Consider the following 21,223-nt stretch of genomic DNA (forward strand, 5'->3'; position numbering starts at 1 on the left):
ATAGAATGTAACAAATTACACAATTATAGTTGAAAAGGCTGAACAAATGTGTTTTTAAATGGGATATGAAAGTGACAAAGTCAGTACTGTCCCTGAGATTGTGTGGAAGTTTGGTCCAGGCCGCTGGTGCTGCATAGGCAAAGGATCTGTTTCCATACTGCACTGTTCTAGTTTCAGGGACAACAAGAAGACTTTTATCTTGTGAACGGAGTGAACAAGAAGGCTTGTACAGGGAAAGAAGACTGGATAAATATGTAGGGGCAGTCCAAGACAGACAGCGGAAGACAAGGCAGAGAAGTTTTAACTGAATTCTGAAATCTCCGGTATATTCATTATATGAAAGAAGATATCGCCATCCACGTGAGAATAAATTGAAGGTTTAAAGTAGATAAAGAAAATTGGAATATACATTATTTTCTGGTACCCATGTTAGAGAAACTTGAATATTAAAGTAGAATTTATTTTCTGGTTCTTAATGTTTTTGTGTGAATTGGGAAATATTTGGTTGCACATACAAAGCCACACACAACTTGGTTTACTTGGGGTTCGTTATTACTGCCTAGAGCTTAAAATGGAATCTCTGTGCTCACATGGGCACAACTAATGAAACCAATTCCGCTGTAAATGGTGTATTTATGTGTTAATGCTGATTGTACAGTAAACAGACAATACAAGTTAAGTTTGAATGGCAGTGGAGGGTACGCCGTCTGACCCTTCTAGCCGTCACCATAGTAACGATGGTAAAACTGACAAGTTCTCCAATTACTCCAGCCAAAGTCTAATAAGTATACCGTACTCCATTTATGGAAGAGATAAGGGAACACAATAGAGTGAACAACAAGTAAATGTGTATGGCTGAATGAAGGAAAATGTTGTTGTTTTCTGTGTTAATAATAGAATTCCATAATCATCCGATGCTGAACAAAGACCGAACAAAGACTTCATAACAGAGCTCGCTGATTCAGCCCTCTCTTCGGTTATTTTAGGTTTAGAGTGAAAACCGGGTCATGACTTTGTTCACGTTGAAATAATGCTCTTAGCATCATGGAAGTCGGATTAGCAGGACTTTGCCTGGCCGCTCTATCGATATAGATGTAGATCTGATATAAAAATCTCTCTCTCTCTCTGTGAATAGATTCAGGGTAATGAGGCAAGAAAAACCAACTTGACGCAGGTCATGCCAGGAACAAAGAGGCCCCACAAGCTTGTATTGAAACGCAGGGTGATTCGTGAATTTGATTCTACGATTCTGGCTCGCATAAGGTATTAAATTATGTACTATTGGCCACTGTAGCTAATCCTTTCAATAGTGTCCGAGCTGCGAGTTATGTAACACATTCTAGCTCAGAGCTTGTGTGATCTCCAGAGGAATTTGAACAATGGTTTAGTGCTGATTCAGAGACAGTGGTGTCGATAATGCAGTACCATGAACATTGATAAAGAAACTTAAAGCACTTGAAAATGACATTCATGACATTCAGTTAACAGTAATAAATTGAAAGCACTTTAAAGCATTCAATGAAAAGTAATAAAACCATTTCCATCAGTAATCTCTCCTCGAAGCAGAGGTATCAAACTGGATCCCAAGATTATGGGTATAAACCTCACCAATCTATTCACTTCTTTGGTGATTGCTATAACGATGCACACATCAAAATATTTGGATGATGGTTGTATGGAAACAGAAGTACATACTTGTCCATGTTCGGGTCTCTGTTTCCTTTAACCCCGTAAGCATACACTTCGACATACTAACTGCTGCTGATACACTCGCACAAGACATCTCGACGTAGTAAACTTCCAAATAGTTTCATATCAAAGTGTCTTACACTAATGTGCTTTATGTTTGGCAAAGGAAGACAGTTAGGGAAATATAGAGATAATACTTGTACTCGTAACTGTAAACTCATGAATGGATAACCTCGCGCCCGCAACAGTTATTCGTATCTTCTTAACAAAAGTCATGCAGGGGACATATATGTAGCCCGTTTGAATGTAGATGCCGTGCTGCTCACGAACAACCGAGTGTATAGGCTATCAACAATGCTACAAAGGAGGAGGCTGCTCACGAACAACCGAGTATATAGGATATCAACAATGCTACAAAGGAGGAGGCTGCTCACGAACAATCGAGTATATAGGATATCAACAATGCTACAAAGGAGGAGGCTGCTCACGAACAACCGAGTATATAGGATATCAACAATGCTACAAAGGAGGAGGCTGCTCACGAACAACCGAGTATATAGGATATCAACAATGCTACAAAGGAGGAGGCTGCTCACAAACAATCGAGTGTATAGGCTATCAACAATGCTACAAAGGAGGAGGCTGCTAACGAACAATCGAGTGTATAGGCTATCAACAATGCTACAAAGGAGGAGGCTGCTCACGAACAATCGAGTGTATAGGCTATCAACAATGCTACAAAGGAGGCGGCTGCTCACGAACAATCGAGTGTATAGGCTATCAACAATGCTACAAAGGAGGAGGCTGCTCACGAACAACCGAGTGTATAGGATATCAACAATGCTACAAAGGAGGAGGCTGCTCACGAACAACCGAGTGTATAGGATATCAACAATGCTACAAAGGAGGAGGCTGCTCACGAACAATCGAGTGTATAGGCTATCAACAATGCTACAAAGGAGGAGGCTGCTCACGAACAACCGAGTGTATAGGATATCAACAATGCTACAAAGGAGGAGGCTGCTCACGAACAACCGAGTGTATAGGATATCAACAATGCTACAAAGGAGGAGGCTCCTCACGAACAACCGAGTGTATAGGATATCAACAATGCTACAAAGGAGGAGACTGCTCACGAACAACCGAGTATATAGGATATCAACAATGCTACAAAGGAGGAGGCTGCTCACGAACAACCGAGTGTATAGGATATCAACAATGCTACAAAGGAGGAGGCTGCTCACGAACAATCGAGTGTATAGGCTATCAACAATGCTACAAAGGAGGAGGCTGCTCACGAACAACCGAGTGTATAGGATATCAACAATGCTACAAAGGAGGAGGCTGCTCACGAACAACCGAGTGTATAGGCTATCGACAATGCTACAAAGGAGGAGGCTGCTCACGAACAACCGAGTGTATAGGCTATCAACAATGCTACAAAGGAGGAGGCTGCTCACGAACAACCGAGTGTATAGGCTATCAACAATGTTACAAAGGAGGAGGCTGCTCACAAACAATCGAGTGTATAGGCTATCAACAATGCTACAAAGGAGGAGGCTGCTCACGAACAACCGAGTGTATAGGCTATCAACACTGTTACAAAGGAGGAGGCTGCTCACAAACAATCGAGTGTATAGGCTATCAACAATGCTACAAAGGAGGAGGCTGCTCACAAACAACCGAGTGTATAGGATATCAACAATGCTACAAAGGAGGAGGCTGCTAACGAACAATCGAGTGTATAGGCTATCAACAATGCTACAAAGGAGGAGGCTGCTCACAAACAATCGAGTGTATAGGCTATCAACAATGCTACAAAGGAGGAGGCTGCTAACGAACAATCGAGTGTATAGGCTATCAACAATGCTACAAAGGAGGAGGCTGCTCACAAACAATCGAGTGTATAGGCTATCAACAATGCTACAAAGGAGGAGGCTGCTCACGAACAATCGAGTGTATAGGCTATCAACAATGCTACAAAGGAGGAGGCTGCTAACGAACAATCGAGTGTATAGAATATCAACACTGTTACAAAGGAGGAGGCTGCTCACGAACAATTGAGTGTATAGAATATCAACACTGTTACAAAGGAGGAGGCCTATATATTTAAATGGAATATCGGAACATGGTGTGTGCCATTTTCATTCAAGTGAACGTATTTGCGGCGAGAGCTACCTGTGGGGCAACAAATAGAATCCTTTCCGCAAACACATGCTTATGTGATAAACGATGGAATCGTCTTTAGTTGAGATATTTAAAATTGTATTCGGACATGGCTGTCTCATTTACTATGGAAACGATGTATTGATTTCTGTCCAGAGAACATTCGCGCATCATTACAGCTTGTTCAGCTTGACCTGAGCTACTCTACATATGCATTACCCGCGAGCTCAAATGGCACAAACGGCAGGTCGGGTTATCTTCATTAAATAGGGGTGCAGAGAATGTTATTAATTTTGCGTTCGTGCAACCCTTCTGAAAAAAACAAAAAATCATTTAATCTTTTAACTGAATTGTTTATACAGTCATATGCTATCTAGTTTGGTTTTCTACCTTTACAACTTACAGATGTCAGTGACGTTCACAATCCGATTCACTCTCGCTATCACTCTCTACACCCAGTTCAATTTCACTTTTTCTATTTTATGTTCAACTGTAATATTTCTGTCCCAGTAGTCACTTTCATTTTCAACATGGGCACAACAATCAGTCGACTCGTTTACTCCAACTGACAAATGTGCACCCCTTCACAATAATAGACCCAAACAGCTGTGACACGGTCAAGCAATTCATTAGTATTCACTTGATCAGGTCAAGCTGAACAAGCTGTAGCATAACAACTCCAATAATTTACAGACAACATCGCATTGACATGACAACCACACAAGCATCCCTTGCATAAATGATGGACACAAACCATACGCTCTTAAAATCGTTCAGCATGATAGCTCACTACATGGGGGACCTCTAATTGACATGTACTATCCTCACGGATAGACTTTCAATGGTTTCGATTCCCCTTTTCCGTCGTTCCTTCGTTGGTCGAAACTGGTTCAACATGCCCTTGGTCGATAGCTCTTCAGCTGATAAGTTTACTGACATGCAAGCAACTCCCAAAGACCTCTATCTCTGGTTGTGTTGGGTGATCTTCTGATCCGACACGTCTCTCTGCTAAAGCACTGATGTGAGGTGGTGTTACAGATATGAGAAGGAGAGAAAGTTTAGTTGCGATGACAGACCGAACGTACTGCGTGACACACTACGGCGGGACGATAGAAGATCGACCAGGAAGATCTGGTGAAATTAGATGTCTTAAGTCAGTCAATGTAATTTTGAAGCTATTTGCTTTGTGTTTAGTATCAATAGGGTGAGCAACTGAGTAAACGATCACATGCTAGGGGGAATACGATTAGTTGGACAAGGGTCTCATTTCAATCCTTTTTTTGTTTGTTAATTTGTTAAAATTATGATCAACACTTTGTAATTGTTCCATCAGTATTCTAGACGTTGGTGAGTAAATAATGAATCCTGCGACGACATGGACAACAACTTTTTGAGTATTTCACAGAGCCGTTCTCAAACTAAAGCTTTTAGTTGATGTCATGTGAGCCAATAGAGGCATTCTCATGCTGAACTGTCTTGTTAGACGTGAAACGTATCAACCATCATGCTTCCCAACAAGCTCTTACATGAGCCAGTAATACATTCTTTTCAACTATAATTTATTGTTCATACACAATGTTATGGACTTCATCTCAAGCGAATCAAATAACATATTCTCGCGTATGCCCCAACACTGTTAAATAAGAAGCTTATCCATATCTCACGATCTTGTTTCAAAGGGTCTCTTTTGTTAACCTCCTATCCTATTATACCCTAAACATATCCAGTATTAATAAACCCATAGCAATTACTGTACTGACACATTTCTGGAAATGGTCCAGGATGTCCCAGGAGACACCGTTCCGTCTGATGTTCACAGTTACAAATATCACCCCTATCTCATTTCCTCATCGCCGCCATCATCTATATCATACACGACCGACCCTTCACAGAAAGGTATCATGAAATCACGGATGGCCATTGCGTTTTGCTACGTTAATACAACGCGAATGGACGTTTATATTATGCACGCGGGCTTTCTGAAAGATTTCTCATGAGACTGAATAGGCATTTCAGTCGAGTGAGCATTTTGTGTTCATAACCAAGTCAACAACTTCATACCAATCTTTATGCACGTGTTGACACAATACTAGCGCCAAGAGATATTTTGCAGCTGTAAATATAGATGTTCACGGTTTTTTTCTAGTTCAGATTTGAAAATAATCATATGCCTTTGACAACCGATCCCACAGGCACTACTTGTTTCGTAAAGATGGCGGGAAATATTGTTGTGTTTCCTTGTCGCTTTTAGACAGTAGAAATCACTTCATGACTTTTGTTATCGGTCGTAGAGCTGACATTGATTCAGTGTTTCCATCATGTAAGAGACATTACTCCGATTTCGACAGCATTACTATATCTGTTCATTACACTGCATTTTGATTTGAAGTCTGACTTGTAGATTCATCGTTCTTCTTTAGTTAACTTAAACAAAGATATGAATTTGTGCCTACGATATTTGATTGCCAAGCTTGGGTTTCCACTTCACAGGCTGATATCAAAACGTAATTATATCATAAGGCAGGGTAGACACGTATCTCATTAAATGCCTATAAAGTCTCCTTGCAGTACAGCCTCAACGAAATATATTAATTATGAATTATCCCTTGATGGAAGCAGGCCTATGGCTAGTTATATTTCAGGAAGAAAAATTAGTGTCGATGAGTTATTTTACCAGGCAGAAGACATGAAAATGCCAGATGGATATGATAAACTATACAACCACTCAAATTTTACAACTTTCGAAATTTTGTTAGAAAAATGTAATACTGTGGCTTCTAATCGTAGACTTGCGAATTTTTCAATCAGCTTTCGTTACTTCTCTAAACATACATGACCAGTGATCTACCAATTTTATGATAGCAACGGGGATGAGCACATACAAACATATCTTTTGAGAAGGAATCTGGGATTTGAACCTTCGATTACGACTACTTTCGACAACTCGTTTTCCAGTGGTCCCGAAGTCTGGTAAAACGTTGCGTAATCAGAGTGTATGGGTAAGTGAAATCGTGCACCGGGGGTTCAACATTATTGCACATATTTAGAGATGTACATGTAATAGTACTGATCAAGAAGAAATGAGGAATCGAACCCTGTTCTTCGGCGTGAGAGGCAACACTCTAACACACACTATCTTGCAATTTAACATGGATACACCATTCCGACACATTACACTGAATCAAGGTCGAACGGTTTAATGCTTCCCCTAGGCAGGGTAACCAAAAAGTGCAATATGTTCACATAAGGATACAAGTAGGATACAACTTAGTGCTTAAACCATCGGCCATCCGGTCTCTGGCTCGCTCAGGAACACTAGGATATAGAAAGTGGAAAGTCCAATAAAAAATGTTTAAGCAGACGCATATATATATGGGGACGAATTGAAAAGAAGATGCATATTCAATGCCACAACCTGGGACCATTTCTGTAGTCACTACGAATTAATGCATTAGATATTAGATAACCCTTGAAGATTCGGGTTGGAATTGGTCTTCCGTAACCCATACTTGTCATAAGAGGCGACTAAGGGGATGGGGTGGTCTGCCTCGCTGACTTGGTTGACACATGTTATCGTATCCCAGTTGCATAGTACAATGCTCATGCTGTTGATGACTGGATTGTCTGGTACAGACTAGATTATTTACAGACCGCCGCCATATAGCTGGAATATTGCTGAGTGGGGCATTAAACAACAAATATTCAATCAATCAAGTAGATATTAAATACAAATTGAGATTTTGATTAATCAAGGCAGTGCATAATGATATGTGTACCCAATTAATCCATATCCATTAAGCTGCAAGACTACGGATAGATTGCAAGATGACATTAGAAACATAAGGTTGCTCTCATCATTGTTTAGGTTCTCGAAATGACCAGTTTCATGCTCAGTTAAGCCTAATGGTTTGAAGATAAACATAATGTTAACCCTTCACAAAGTTTCTGTCTTCACTCTTCTGTCAATTCGTCTGCAGTTCAAAATTCATGTCCTTAACCTATGGTATTTTTTAAAGACAATGATTAGAAATCAATCCTCCGATCGAATTGTGTAAAGCCAGACGTCGGAATAAGCAATTTCACACAAAAATTCAAACATGGGGGAGATTGTAATTAGCAAGTAATTTTGATTCATTTACGGGAAGAAGTATCAGGACAGAGCGCAAATGAATTTTTTTCTCTTAGAATTTAACCTACAACGATGAGGTTTTCCCATGGCTACGAGTATAAATACAACAGAGCCATTGGGATTTGCTGTGTGAAATCAAAGAAATTGATGGGTTACTTGAGACTTAGCGCGACTTTTTGTGTATTTTATGGCGTGATTGATCACATAAAATCATGTGCTCTTGGTGAAATTCATTTTTCACTGTGGTCTACAAGTGCGGAAGGGAAGGAATTGGCTCCAGAAAGAATCACATTGATGGCATCAGGCTGAGGTGCGGTGGTATTATTGTAGATGGTATAGTCGTGTACATGGCTGAAGGTTTCCACGTCTTCCACTAAAACGAAACAATGTGAAACATAAATCTGAACTTAAAAACGGCGTTTTCTTCTCTTTCACTCCTTCAAAATAGTGCTTTATTAAACATATTGTTTCCAGGTCATATCAGTTGATTGCGTTTTACATTTAGTACCACATATGTCACTATTCCCTGTCATGGTAGTTAACGGACTTAAATTTTCATATTTTTAATTGATCCACATTTGGTACGATGCTGAGTTAGTCAAATTATTTGTCAACGATTATTGTCATTCCCGTTGAGCAAGTTTGCATCTGCCGATAACGAGTTCCGATATTTAGTCAAATTGATGGACATGTATCTTCATTCTGGACACAAAACACAATTTAAAAGTTTCAGTGGTTAATTGGAAGTTAAATTGTGTGTATTCAAAATAGAGGTCTTGAACGGTTTTGTATCATACCATGTATCATATCATATCATATCATATCATATCATATCTATCATATCATACCACACCAGACCGTATCATACCATATCATATAATATCGCACCACATCATACCATATCATATCAAATAACAATATGAGTACATACATTCTATGAATTATTATGTTTATTTCTTAGAGACAATGCCTGATAGATAAACTGACGGATAAGAACATTGTCATCTGTACTCATTAACAAATAAAATTTCACCCTATCGGGATATACAGAATAATATGTTGGGACATATTTTTTCTTAACTCACAATAGAATGGGCAAATAAGAGGAAGTGATATTCACTTCCTCTTCTACACAACTAAGATCACAAAATGTACAAATTCAATTTTCTCTCTCTATTTTATGATATCTCCCTGTTTCGATTGCCAAGTCATGTGAGGAACACCTAAACCGAGCAAAAGCCTTTCGAAATGTCTTGATATTTAGTGAAAACCTTTTTCTCGGTATATATGGGATTTAAACGTTCTATAATAGAAACATTTACTTGACAATGACAGTGCTACAACCCATTCTTGTGTATATATATCTTTGAGCCTTTGAGTAACATTATTCGCAAGATTTGTATGAAAGTCAACATTTTGCCTTGCCACACCTCCTCAAAACCTATTGTATCTAACAATGAAATATATGGTGTGTTATGATATGATGTGATACGACAAAGTATGTGCAATGCGATGTTATATGATGTGATACATTTTGATGTGATATGACATATTGTGATGTGACTATATTATTCTGTTCTATGATATTGTGTACTATGTTCTTGTATACTATGGGCCTGTGGCCTTCAGTATTAATAAAGATTGATTGAAAGGTTCTGTATGACAAGAAGTGATCGCTAATTCACTCTGGGGCTACACGTGTTTGAGTTGTCCGAGACCCAAGAAACATATCAACTGGGTTTCGTTCGTATGTCAGTACATTCCAATCATATTTCAGCATCTATGTTTGGGTCACCATACCCATGTAGCAGGGCGTGGAGTCATCCCACAGATGACATCCTTACCTTGTCAGCTTGCTGACGGGGTTAACCTCTTTGGTCATGTGGACAAGGCGTCCGACTTCGGAATAGAAGGTTCGTGGTTCGAATCCCAGCACGGGACTGGAAATTGTATGGCCGCTACACCCATGCAAAGAAATGGCGAACGTACATAACCGGCATCCACCTGTTATTTAACAAAAGGCAGCAAATGTTACTATATCACCTTTATGATTGTCCTTATTCTAATCTGACCCGTGACGGTCCAGGTTAGAATATAAATCTAAAAGCCAGTGGCATGAGGTAGTTTAGAAAACAGTTGCTAAATTTAGTGTTTTTAAACTTACATGAAGACATGAGACATTTCAACTGATGATTCCCGAGGTAACTTCAGTGTTTCATCACCAAAGGCCTAATACATTATTGACAAATCACCAGTGTCGTACGTCAGAGATTACCACAAATGCAATCGGCGTATAAGAAAAGCGCCAGACGGCTCCGCAACAAATAGGATATTCTGACAGTGATGTAGAGGTACGGTTTTACTATCAGGAACAAACACATACATATACCACCGGCTGTAATAGAGCCTTAACTGTGCAACCCTAAACCCCCAAGTATCACTTGTAGGACAGGATATGCACACAACTAGCGAGTACCTGTTTTTGTCTTTTTAGTTGTTTAACGCCGCACTCAGAAATGTTCAATTGTACAACTGCGGTTGTAAGTTTTTGTTTGTTGTTGCGGCAATGTTCAAACCAGTAATTTGCGATTAGATTCCACTTATCCATCATTCTTCAATGCAGCGCCACTGGTTCGTCATGCCCTTGGTCGATATCTCCTCAGCTGATAAGTTTACTGACACGCAAGCAACTCCGAAAGACCTCAATCTCTGGGTGTGTTGGGTGACCCTCTGATCCGACATGCCTGTCTGCCAAAGACAGATATGAGAGAGAGAAGGAGTATAGTTACGATCACAGGCGGAACGTACCGCATGACACAATACAGCGAGACGATAGAAAATCGACCAGCAAGATATGGGCTTCGGGTGACCATAAATGTCTTAAGTCAGTCAAAATAATTTGTTTCGTAATGCCAATAGGATGAATAAAAAGAGCAGACTCGATAATACAATTCTTAGTTCTTCCTTACATGGGACGAAGTATATTTGGTTGGACAAAGATAACTTTCCAAACTATTATTATTATACATACATAAATTTGTACATAAACATCCCAATTGGCCCCAGGGTGTACTGTGCAGCTGTCGTTATATTGACTGAGTCCCATTAATAGCGCGTTCTATTTGCAATAGGTTAGCAGCGGTGCCGATTTCTAAAGTGAAAATAATCATTAGTCTTTGGAAACGGATCCTACAGACACCACTAGACTTCGTTTGGATGACGGATGTTATAGTAATGCCTCCGTGTCTGTTCCATACATTATGAAATATTATATCAGTCGCACAACTGAAATTCTTTAAGTGTCTCGCCCCTAAAGTAACCGTTTCAATATATCATTCTCACTGTGAGGGAATGCAGGTGCTGATTCCCTGATCAATCTGTGATTACTACTTTGTATGTAGTTCGATTGGAGTCAATCGTTAAGAATGTCATTATAAATAAATAACATGCAGTGTCGATCTTTTTGAAAGATTTACATGATTTTGGACTGCGAGGCCATTTGTCTCAATTTATATCCGAGTCTTTAACCGACAGACAATTCCATGTCCGCCTGGGTTCTACACTGTCTCATCACTATAATCAAGATCAGGGTTTCCCACGAGGCAGCAGTTTGTCTGTCACTCTATTTAGTATCAAGATCAACAGTATACCAAACGTTTTAAACAATTCAATTGGTGGATCGTTATTTGTGGATGATTTTAATGTTTCGTTTCGTGGCAAAAATATGAATACTATTGATAGGCAGCTGCAGCTATGGTTAAATAGAATCAGTAAATGGTGTTTAGAAAACGGGTTTAAGTTTTCAAAATCTAAAACCAATTGTGTCCACTTTTGTAGAAAATACAAAACACACAAAGACCCAGAATTACATTTAGATGGTACGCCTATTAAAGTTGTAAAAGAGGCCAAATCCCTGGGTACAACATTTGATCAGCATCTGACCTTTCTCCCAAACATTAAAAATAATGTTTAAAGAACAAATGCCTGAAGGCACTGGATTTACTTAAAATTGTTTCTAATTCGAAATGGGGAGGGAGAATTGCATAACGATCTTCCTACTGGTCAATATGACATCGGATTGTGTTGGTTACCCAGCCATGTTGGAATCAACGGTAACACATTGGCCAATCCTGCTGTTAAAGGCAGCACACAACAAACCTGAGACACCAGTTTTGCTATATTACAGTGATTATGAACCTGTTATGAGAAGTTACATCCGTGATCTAATGCAGAAGAAGTGGGACACCCACGTTGGCATCAGTAAGCAAAATGCAATAAAAGCAACTATTGGTTACATCTACTTGGGTTGTCAGTCCAGAGTTTGAGAGGTTATTTTAAGAAGATGTCGTATTGGTCATAGCATATATAGTTTTGAATATTTATCAAAACGCGAGGATCTTTTTTGTATCCCTTGTGATGAGAGAATTACAGTCGAGCATGTGCTGCTCGATTGTTTTGACTTTTCAAATGGAACCTGGTATGGTGATCTTCCTTTAGTTACTGGAGATCTATAGCCCCTTTCTACATATTTCTATGTAGTGATATCTGTTTAAGATTACATGCTAGTTTTTAATGTTCATCTGTGTTAGATAAACTATCTTACTGTTCTTCGTTGCAGGTATTATATTCACAAATTTTATTTTAACATGGAACTCTTATAGTCACTATATGGCTCAAATACTGCCAATATGACTTTAAATTTTAACTCACTCACCCACTCATTTTGTATGTAGGACATATTGATCTGAAATAAATCTGCCTTCAAGTTGTAAATCAATATTTGCATGTCAAGTTAACGCAGGGATGTCAATCAAGTCAGCATTTTGTGTTAACAGCCAACTCAACAATTTGATAACAAACGTGATGCATGCGTTGACAAAATATGCACATTAACACCAAGATTGGCACCAGGATGTACTCTGCAACAGTCAGTATAGTGTTGGAGCTCCTTTCATAGCACGTTTTATTTGCAAATCAAATTAGTAGCGGTGTGGATTTTCAAACTGGAACTAATCACATGTCTTTGACTACAAAAACCACATACACTACTTGATTGCGTTTAATTAATAGAAGTTATAGTAATGCCTCCTTGTTTCCTCCAGGCATTCGACATTATGTCTATGGCTTTAAGTTTCAGTTCTACAACCGAAATTGTTTTCGTGTCTCCGCTAATACAACTATTTCAATATATCATTCTCACTCTCAGAGGCTCTATAGAGCAGCATCAATCTTTGATTGCTACTTTGTATGTAGGACATATTGATCTGAAATAAATCTGCCTTCAAGGTGTAAATTGTTCGTTGGATGTTAAAGTTAACGTCAACAAAGATATAAATTTGTATGGATTAGTTTGAACTGTCGACTGTGCTTTTTCAAATCGTACGCTGACATGGTGTAAGGCACGGTTAGTTCGTGTCATCGCAGCATCATCTGAGCGACATGGAATTCATAGGCATCATCCCTCAACGGAATTTTGAATGATGTATGTTTTGTACTGATGATTTTAGCTACTCTTTTCCAAATCAAAAGTTGAAACTGCAACCTTGATAAATCCCAGACTGGGAATAATTACAGTTCTTTCGCCACCTGCATTGACCCTTGTTGGATTTACACCATCCCTTCAGTCGTTGGTGATTGTATTCTATTTCAACCAAACATTAACAGAACACATATCCCACTATTAAAACACGTAGTATGCCAAAACCGTTGATTGAAATAGGACTTACATCCCTTCTCAGGGGACATTCATTTTACGCTACTTGAACCCCCTCTCTCACTAATTGCCCAAGCCATGACGCTTCTCGGCTGATTGGTCTCGCTAACTCCATGCACAATTTCACGCATTCTCCACTGACTCTTTACCACGAAAAGACAGCTTGGACAGACACACAGTGTGACATTAAGGTTAGTATTCATTTAATTAAAGTATTATTGCATTTAATCCTTGCAGTATATTTATAATAAACGTATATCTATTTACTATCATTTTAATAGGTATTATATTGTATAGCATGTAAGTGTACTATATGTAATTATGCTAGCTTTCCAACCCTAAGCTATAAACATAAATAAGTATCATTAATATATTCTTATCTTTACTATCCCTTTCACTGAATGTGTGAGATGAGAGAATGTGTTTTAATATAAGTTGCTATGTTTTAACTATGATAACTATAAGTGTAATTATAAATGTGTGGAAGTAATTTTATGTTCATGAATGTGGCCCTAAATCTACTCCTCATTACATTGTATATTATTTATCATTTAATATTATTTACAGCAGATACGTCCCTGTCCATAAGACTGGTGCTGTGCCCGATTGGTGTACACCCTTGTACCACCCACGGGGTATGTGCATATTGTAATGGTAGGGTTATTTTTTTAGTAGAAATTAGGCTTGTTTTTGGGGTTGGGACAGGGTTAGGCATAGGCTCGGCTAAAATAATACACCTGGCTTAGGCTTCAGTGGGCTGGTCCATTTAGATCTTGAGGGGTAAGTACCCATTAGGCATATGACTAGTATGCTTCTTCCCGAATGTTATGCAATGGGATGGGCCAGTGCATGAGCATCTCATGAGTAGAGGGATCAGTCCACTGAACTTTTCTTTTGTAGGCATTTATTGGGTAATTTTCAGAGCATGTTTTTTATTGGATAAGAGTTATAGGTTAGGGGTATAAAAGGGCACATCATTTTTTTCTCTGGACTCAGAGGCGAGAAAGGTGAGAAATTCACAATTGTTTCTGTAGACTAGGCAAACAGAGTTTTAAGATTGTTTTGGTTTTAGTTTAAAGAAGAAATAAAGTTTTGGTTAGATAATGTTAGGTAGATAATTTTTGTTATATTTTGCAGGTAACGTTATTTGTGGGCATTAAGTTGGGATAAGGGGCAATAGTATAGGTATATTTAACAGGGTTTTCACTTTTCTTAGGACCCTTGGAGGCATTATTATTTTGTCTTGTATTTAACTTAGTTTTATGTTGATTTTATGATATATATTAGTTGCGTTGGAAATAAATTTATTTGGTTTGCAAAATCTTGTGTTTGGTTGTCATTATATTTTTAAACCCCTGAATCCTGCGAACCTGAGGACCCGAAACAGGATCCTCCTGTTACAACATGTATAATTTATATATCCATGTATTTAAGAAATACAGTTCGCTCTACCACCATGTATAGTGTAATAAAACACTCTTTCGCCCTGAACTATTATATTTAAAGTACGAGGACGCTTGCGTCCGAGTGCTTTAACGTTATAATAATTCAGGGCGAAAGTGTATTTTATCGGTTGTGTAATGCATTGTCGGACAAGTTCTTAGATGTAAGAAATCAGTAGAAGTTCATAGCAATGGGTTTTTACAATAATTGGTTGAAAGGAATGCATTACTAGCTGATGCAAGCACTAGTTTGAGATCAGTTTTTTATGCTTATGATTTCAAATGATGTTTTCCACCATAAACATGTGTTCATTTATTTCATTTAAAAAAAAGGACATGGAACATGGGGACTTAACGAAATGTTTTCTGGAAACATCCGTCTACAAAATACATTTTTCCTGCAGTGCGAGTCTCCTTGTCAACGGGCTTACACCACGTGGGCCACACGGATGATGCACTGTACACAATAACACAATTATCCTTAGTCTTCTCGTTCAGTGTAATCGTGAAAATTCAGCACCTGCAAAAGATACGTTTACGCATATCAGTGAAAATGTAAAACGATGTTGTGATTGCAATATTCTTCTTCTGTTGTGGTATAAACTTCAAAATCAAAGTTTGCTTATCATTCTGTTTAAAAGAAAGGATGGAGTGCACAAACTATTTACAACTCTGACGAATTCCGTAAATTAGTGTTTTTGGTTTGAAGAACAAAATTACATGTCGACGAGTTCGACCGTTAACAAGCCAATGTGCTTAACATAATATCGGTGTAATAATCAACTATACAGACATGTTGAATATAAGGTTAACAATTTTATAAAATAGTTTGGAAAGGAAAAAGGGATCCTTGTCCAATGAGCAATACTTCGTCCCGTGTCAGAAGCTCACAGAACTAAGAATTGTACTATCGAGTAGTATACACAATGGTGGAACTGCATCAGGTCCTCACCAAGGCCTTAATTTTCCAAATTAAGGCCTTGGGAAGTCCCCGATGCAGTTCCACCCATTGTGTATACTACCACTGAGGTGCATGCAAAATTTCACGAAAATCGGTGGAATAGTTTAGTTACAGTGACAGTAATTTATCATACTACAACTAATAACACACACACAACACTGACAAATCATGAGAAGTATCATACACTGGGCGATCTAAAAGGGACTGTGTCGAGAGGTACGATCATCAACTCCTCTCTGAACAATGCTCTAGGCAGTCCGTCTTTCAAGTAGTACAATTTCGGTTCGCCGTCTTTGATGTCGACAAGGTCTACGCGCGTTTTCTGCTGTCTCCCTTGTATTCCTCCCGGCTGCAGCTGGTACAAGTACCTAACGCTGACCCGGTCCGGTAATGTTTTCTCCGTTTTATCGCGACGTGCCGCTGCCGACGACGATTCGACAGATTTCAGTTTGATGGCTTCGACGGGTCTCTTGCCCACGAGTCTGGTGACTTCGTTGTTGATGGCATCCACCACTCGCAGCAAGCGTACGACCCATTCCGTGGTTCTGTTTTTTGGGATCTATTAAATCCTGCGAGTACTGATGTGAGAACAGGCGTTCGGCTAAGGTGCGATTAATTCTCTCGACTATGGCTTGGCTTTGGTGAGATCCTGCCATGCCTCGTCTCACCTGGACTTTGTGCTTGGACAGCGGCTCCCATGAACTCGCATCCAGGATCAATTTGCAATGCGGCAGACCAGGTCATTCGACTGCGTTTGTAGATGCGTTCTAAGGCTTTGTCGACTTCGTTCAAATCTTTGGTCATCAACGGTTCGGCATCCTTGTAGCGACTGGCGACGTCGACGACTGTCGGAGCATACTTGTAGGTTTTGCATCTCACCCTATCATGAGGTAGAAACAGGAGGTCGGCTTGGTGGACGCGATTCGGCGCTGAAATGTCGAATTTTCTTCTCGGGATGTACCGAGGCGCCAGCAGGTAAATTCGCTAGATGACTTGTTTGTAAGACGTCTTCCAAGACTCTAGCGGCTTTGGCGAATTTCGGGATGGTGTCCAAGCCTTTCCAGTACCCCCCGGGCTGTAATATATTTTCTCCATGATGTATGTATTGCGTGCGTTTTAATTATTTAATATATGCGTGTGTCCGTACGCGTAAGTGGTGACTCCGTCAATGGCAATCCATCGTTTTGTGTCCATGGGAGACAGCGACGTCTTGTTGATTCTCAGTCCATATATCCTGTGTCCGTCGCTTCTCAGCATGTTCATCTGGTGATTGAACGTTTTATTCTTGAACAGGGCTTCCTTGAATCTGGCGTGCTGGATGTGTTTTTTCACCAAGTGTTTTTTCACGCCTTTTGCCTTTCTAAATTCGTAGTCGGCTGCTTTTTTGATGGAATACATCTTGGGTCTCAAGCCGATGTACTCGGCGATCGGCGTGCCAGAACCGAATCGTTTTCATCGCGACAGTACAAGAAATTAATCCGAGGCAACATCATGGAATTGAAAATATCGGTTTTAGACATCAAAAACGATCCCATAAGTATAGGATATCTCAGCGCGACGCTGCACATGCAAAAACAATGACCGAAACTTCGGGTCCCGGAACGACCCTGCAACCGAAAAAGTGCCCTACCATCGTGCTCTCAGACCTTGGGGACATGCGCGGATTCGCCGAGCCTGGAATCGAGAACAAACTGTACTCATTGGAACTGAAAAACAGCATGTACAAACGCGTTGAAGTGCCCACCGTCAAAGGCAGCATCAGCGCCCGGTGAATTCCATGCTCATTAAAGTCTTCCTGGACGAACCACCGTCGACATTGCACGAAGTCGAAATCGTGAAAGGGATCAAACTCCGGTGGTCCAAGAAACAACAACACCACGTTTGCTCCATTTATGTTGCGGTGAACGTGAACACGTACACCAGCCTGCAGGGAGTCACCGTCACCATTGAAGACACGTTATCGCTCGCCAAGATTTTCCTACCCGACAACATACATTTCATGGGCTTGAAGTGCACCTCTGAGAAATTATCCGAAAACCAATTAACAACTATTTCGTAGCATATAATATACTAGATAAACCATCATCCCAACGCTAGCCAATCTAGGGGACACACGGGGATTCGATCTGCCCGCCGAGGAAAACACCTTGTACGTCCTGCACTTACAAGACAACGTGTACAAACAACGAGAAGTCATCTTCGAATCTCAGTTGAACTGGATTATTAACCTGGTCCTGACCTACCCCTATCTTATCATGGATAATAATGATGGTGGCGTCTCGCTAAAAAATAATGGGATACTGCTGGGGAGGTTTGATCCTGGAATATTAACGTGGACGAGCATAGCGTCATTACCAGATCAAACGGCTAACATGTTAGTCCCCAATGAGAAAAAAATCCTCGTTATTTTTAATAAATTATACTGATGTGCCAGACTCATGGATTAGTGTGATACAAGGTTCTACTCTTATTATCGAAGTATTTCTAGGAGATGCCCCTGGAGTAGATATAGACCTTCTGCATGGGTTAAAAATACGCTGGCATGATCGCCATAAAAAAAAACGTTGTCTTATTTGCATACAACCAGGAAGTACCCCCACCGCAAACCTAGATATTATTACTTTTCAAAAGAATTTCATTAACCTCCAGACCATTTATATATACAAAACTTGTACCTCATCAGCTTAAAGAATATTCATCAAACATTGACTGACGACTAATTAAATACTATTTTATAAAAAGAGTATATATACAGAATGGGACTGTACCCGGTCGTGGATGAAGTGGTGAAAACACTTGAAACCGTAGACGGGTTCCGTTTGCAACAGTTGCAAAATTAAACGACAACTAGAACAAGATCGCGACGCGCGGAGAGAGCACTGCATTAAAAAAATCACAGAGCCGTTAATTACGTGGACAGTGTTGACACCGCCTTGATGGTAACCGGCATGGGATTAGTCTTGGCAGGCGGCGGGTTGTTGACCACCATCGTGGCCACGCCCATGGTGCTGGGCATCGAAATAGCGGCCGTAATGACAGTGTTGGTGGGTTTGGCGGTTAAGTACGTGTCTAGCAGACTGCAACGTAAAGCGTTGAAACACGACGAAATTAGAGTTCTAGCTGAAGCGAAGCTCTACACAATAGAAGATCATATTTCCACCGCGCTCACGGACAGTAAAATCTCGCAGGAGGAGTTTCGTTTAGTTCTCCCGGAACTCCCCAAATACCACAGAATGAAAACCAAACAAATTATTATCGGAGAAGATTCACAATAAATTGCTTTGCGGACATCAACATCACAGCCGAGTAGACAGCCGAGGTTTGTGAGCACCCTTCATGATGTTCACAGTGTGAAGATATGAGTAAACACAGTTCACTCTATTTTAACAATGTAATCAGTGAGATGATGTACATAAGTATCAAACAGCTTCATTTGCAATGGGGGTTCGATTCACGACATGGGTACATTGTGTGAAGCTCATGTCTGGTATTGCTGGAATATTTTCTAAAAGCGGCTCAGTCACCTAACAGTCGTGGTGGTTGTAACAATAGGTAAAGATAGAAAGGTTAAAATAGCAAGATAGAAAGGTTAAAATAGCAAGATAGAAAGGTTAAAAAAAGTAGCAAAACATCCCCGGTAGCGACAATTCTCCTAGGGTGAAGTAGAAAGATGAAGGTTGCCCAACTTCACCCAAGGGAACTTATGTGTCGGCTACCTTTCTCTTACCACGAAAGTGCCCTGATTCAGCTGAGCGCAGCTGATGTGATCCTGATTCCTTGCTATGACCAACGAAACACATGAAAGTGGCAAGGAACCCACTGAAGCAACGGTGGGATACGTACTATCAATGCATAAACACTGCTGAACACGATAAATGTATCGATGGACGCTGAAAGAAATATTTAGAAGCCACAACCCATGATTTTAGAATCGACATTCATCAGCATAGAAGGTGCAAAAGCTATTTATAGTTTTAATACACTGACGCTAGTAGAGTCTGCTGGTGTAGAGGATACTGAGTTCGAAACCCTCCCGTTGTCATAGAAAACATTTTCTTTTTTTTGAAAAACAAACATTTCACCCTACCAACCCCATGCTCACTAAAAAGTTATTATTTACTAAACTATTCCACCGATTTTCGTGACATTTTGCATGCACCTCAGTTGTACTATACACAATGGGTGGAACTGCATCGGGGACTTCCCAAGGACTTAATTTGGAAAATTAAGGCCTTGGGGAGGACCTGATGCAGTTCCACCATTGTGTATACTACTTATCGAGTCTGCTCTTATTCATCACCCTACTGACATTACGAAACAAATACTTTAGAAATTATGTTGACTGACATCTTTTGTCACCAGAAGCCCAGATGTTGATGGTCGATTTTCTATCGTCTCGCAGTATTGCGTCATGTGGAACGTCCTGTCTTTAACAACAACTACACTGTCCCTCTCTCATATCTGTCAGACCACCTCACATCAGTACTTGGCAGAGACACATCTCGGAGCAGAGGGTCACCCAACAAACCCAGAGAAAAAAGGTCTAAGGGAGTTGGTTGCGTGTCAGTAAACTAATCATTTGAGGATATATCGGATTTAACGTCGTACTTAAGAATATTTCGTTCATATGACGACGTGCATGTGTGCTTATGTGTGGCCGTTTGTACTAGCCCGGACCCAAGCTGGTTTTATAGAGCTAGCTCACTGAGATACCATGCCGCAGTTAAGCATGACTACCCCATTCAGACACATGATACTGACTCCGAGCCGACCAGTGTTTGTTAATACTGAGCTCCAGGCAGGGACCAAAAAGTATCATATGTTAGCGTTTTTTTGGTATCACACGGCCGGGGATCGAACGCGCGACCTTCCGTTCTCCGGGCGGACGCTCTAACCACTACATCAAGGGGGCGGTCCACAAGGGCATGACGAATGGGTGGTGCCACATAAAAGGACGACGGAAAAGTTTGAATAGAATCCCACATTAGCAGGGCCCCACTTTGAGATTATCCACGAAATATGTACATGTCACTGAAAGGTCCAACATGAAGCGATCTACCACGATGAGAGGTTTTAAGAGGGTATGGTTTGTGTCCATTATCGACACAATGCTTGTCTGGTTC

The 21,223-nt window shown here is 40.2% G+C and overlaps 1 long non-coding RNA gene across 1 annotated transcript; it reads right to left on the reverse strand.

The window, feature by feature from the left end:
- Positions 1-186: 186 nt before the first annotated feature.
- Positions 187-15,267, reverse strand: LOC124252817. The gene is made up of 3 exons (XR_006892034.1): positions 15,190-15,267; positions 1,749-1,751; positions 187-198 (listed from the first exon to the last, which is right to left on the reverse strand). It is a non-coding gene; the product is annotated as an uncharacterized LOC124252817 (long non-coding RNA).
- Between the last annotated feature and the right edge of the window lie 5,956 nt (positions 15,268-21,223).

Source organism: Haliotis rubra, unplaced genomic scaffold (genome assembly GCF_003918875.1).
Source record: "Haliotis rubra isolate DU_JTF1 unplaced genomic scaffold, ASM391887v1 Scf525, whole genome shotgun sequence".
Classification (NCBI taxonomy): Eukaryota; Metazoa; Mollusca; class Gastropoda; order Lepetellida; family Haliotidae; genus Haliotis; species Haliotis rubra.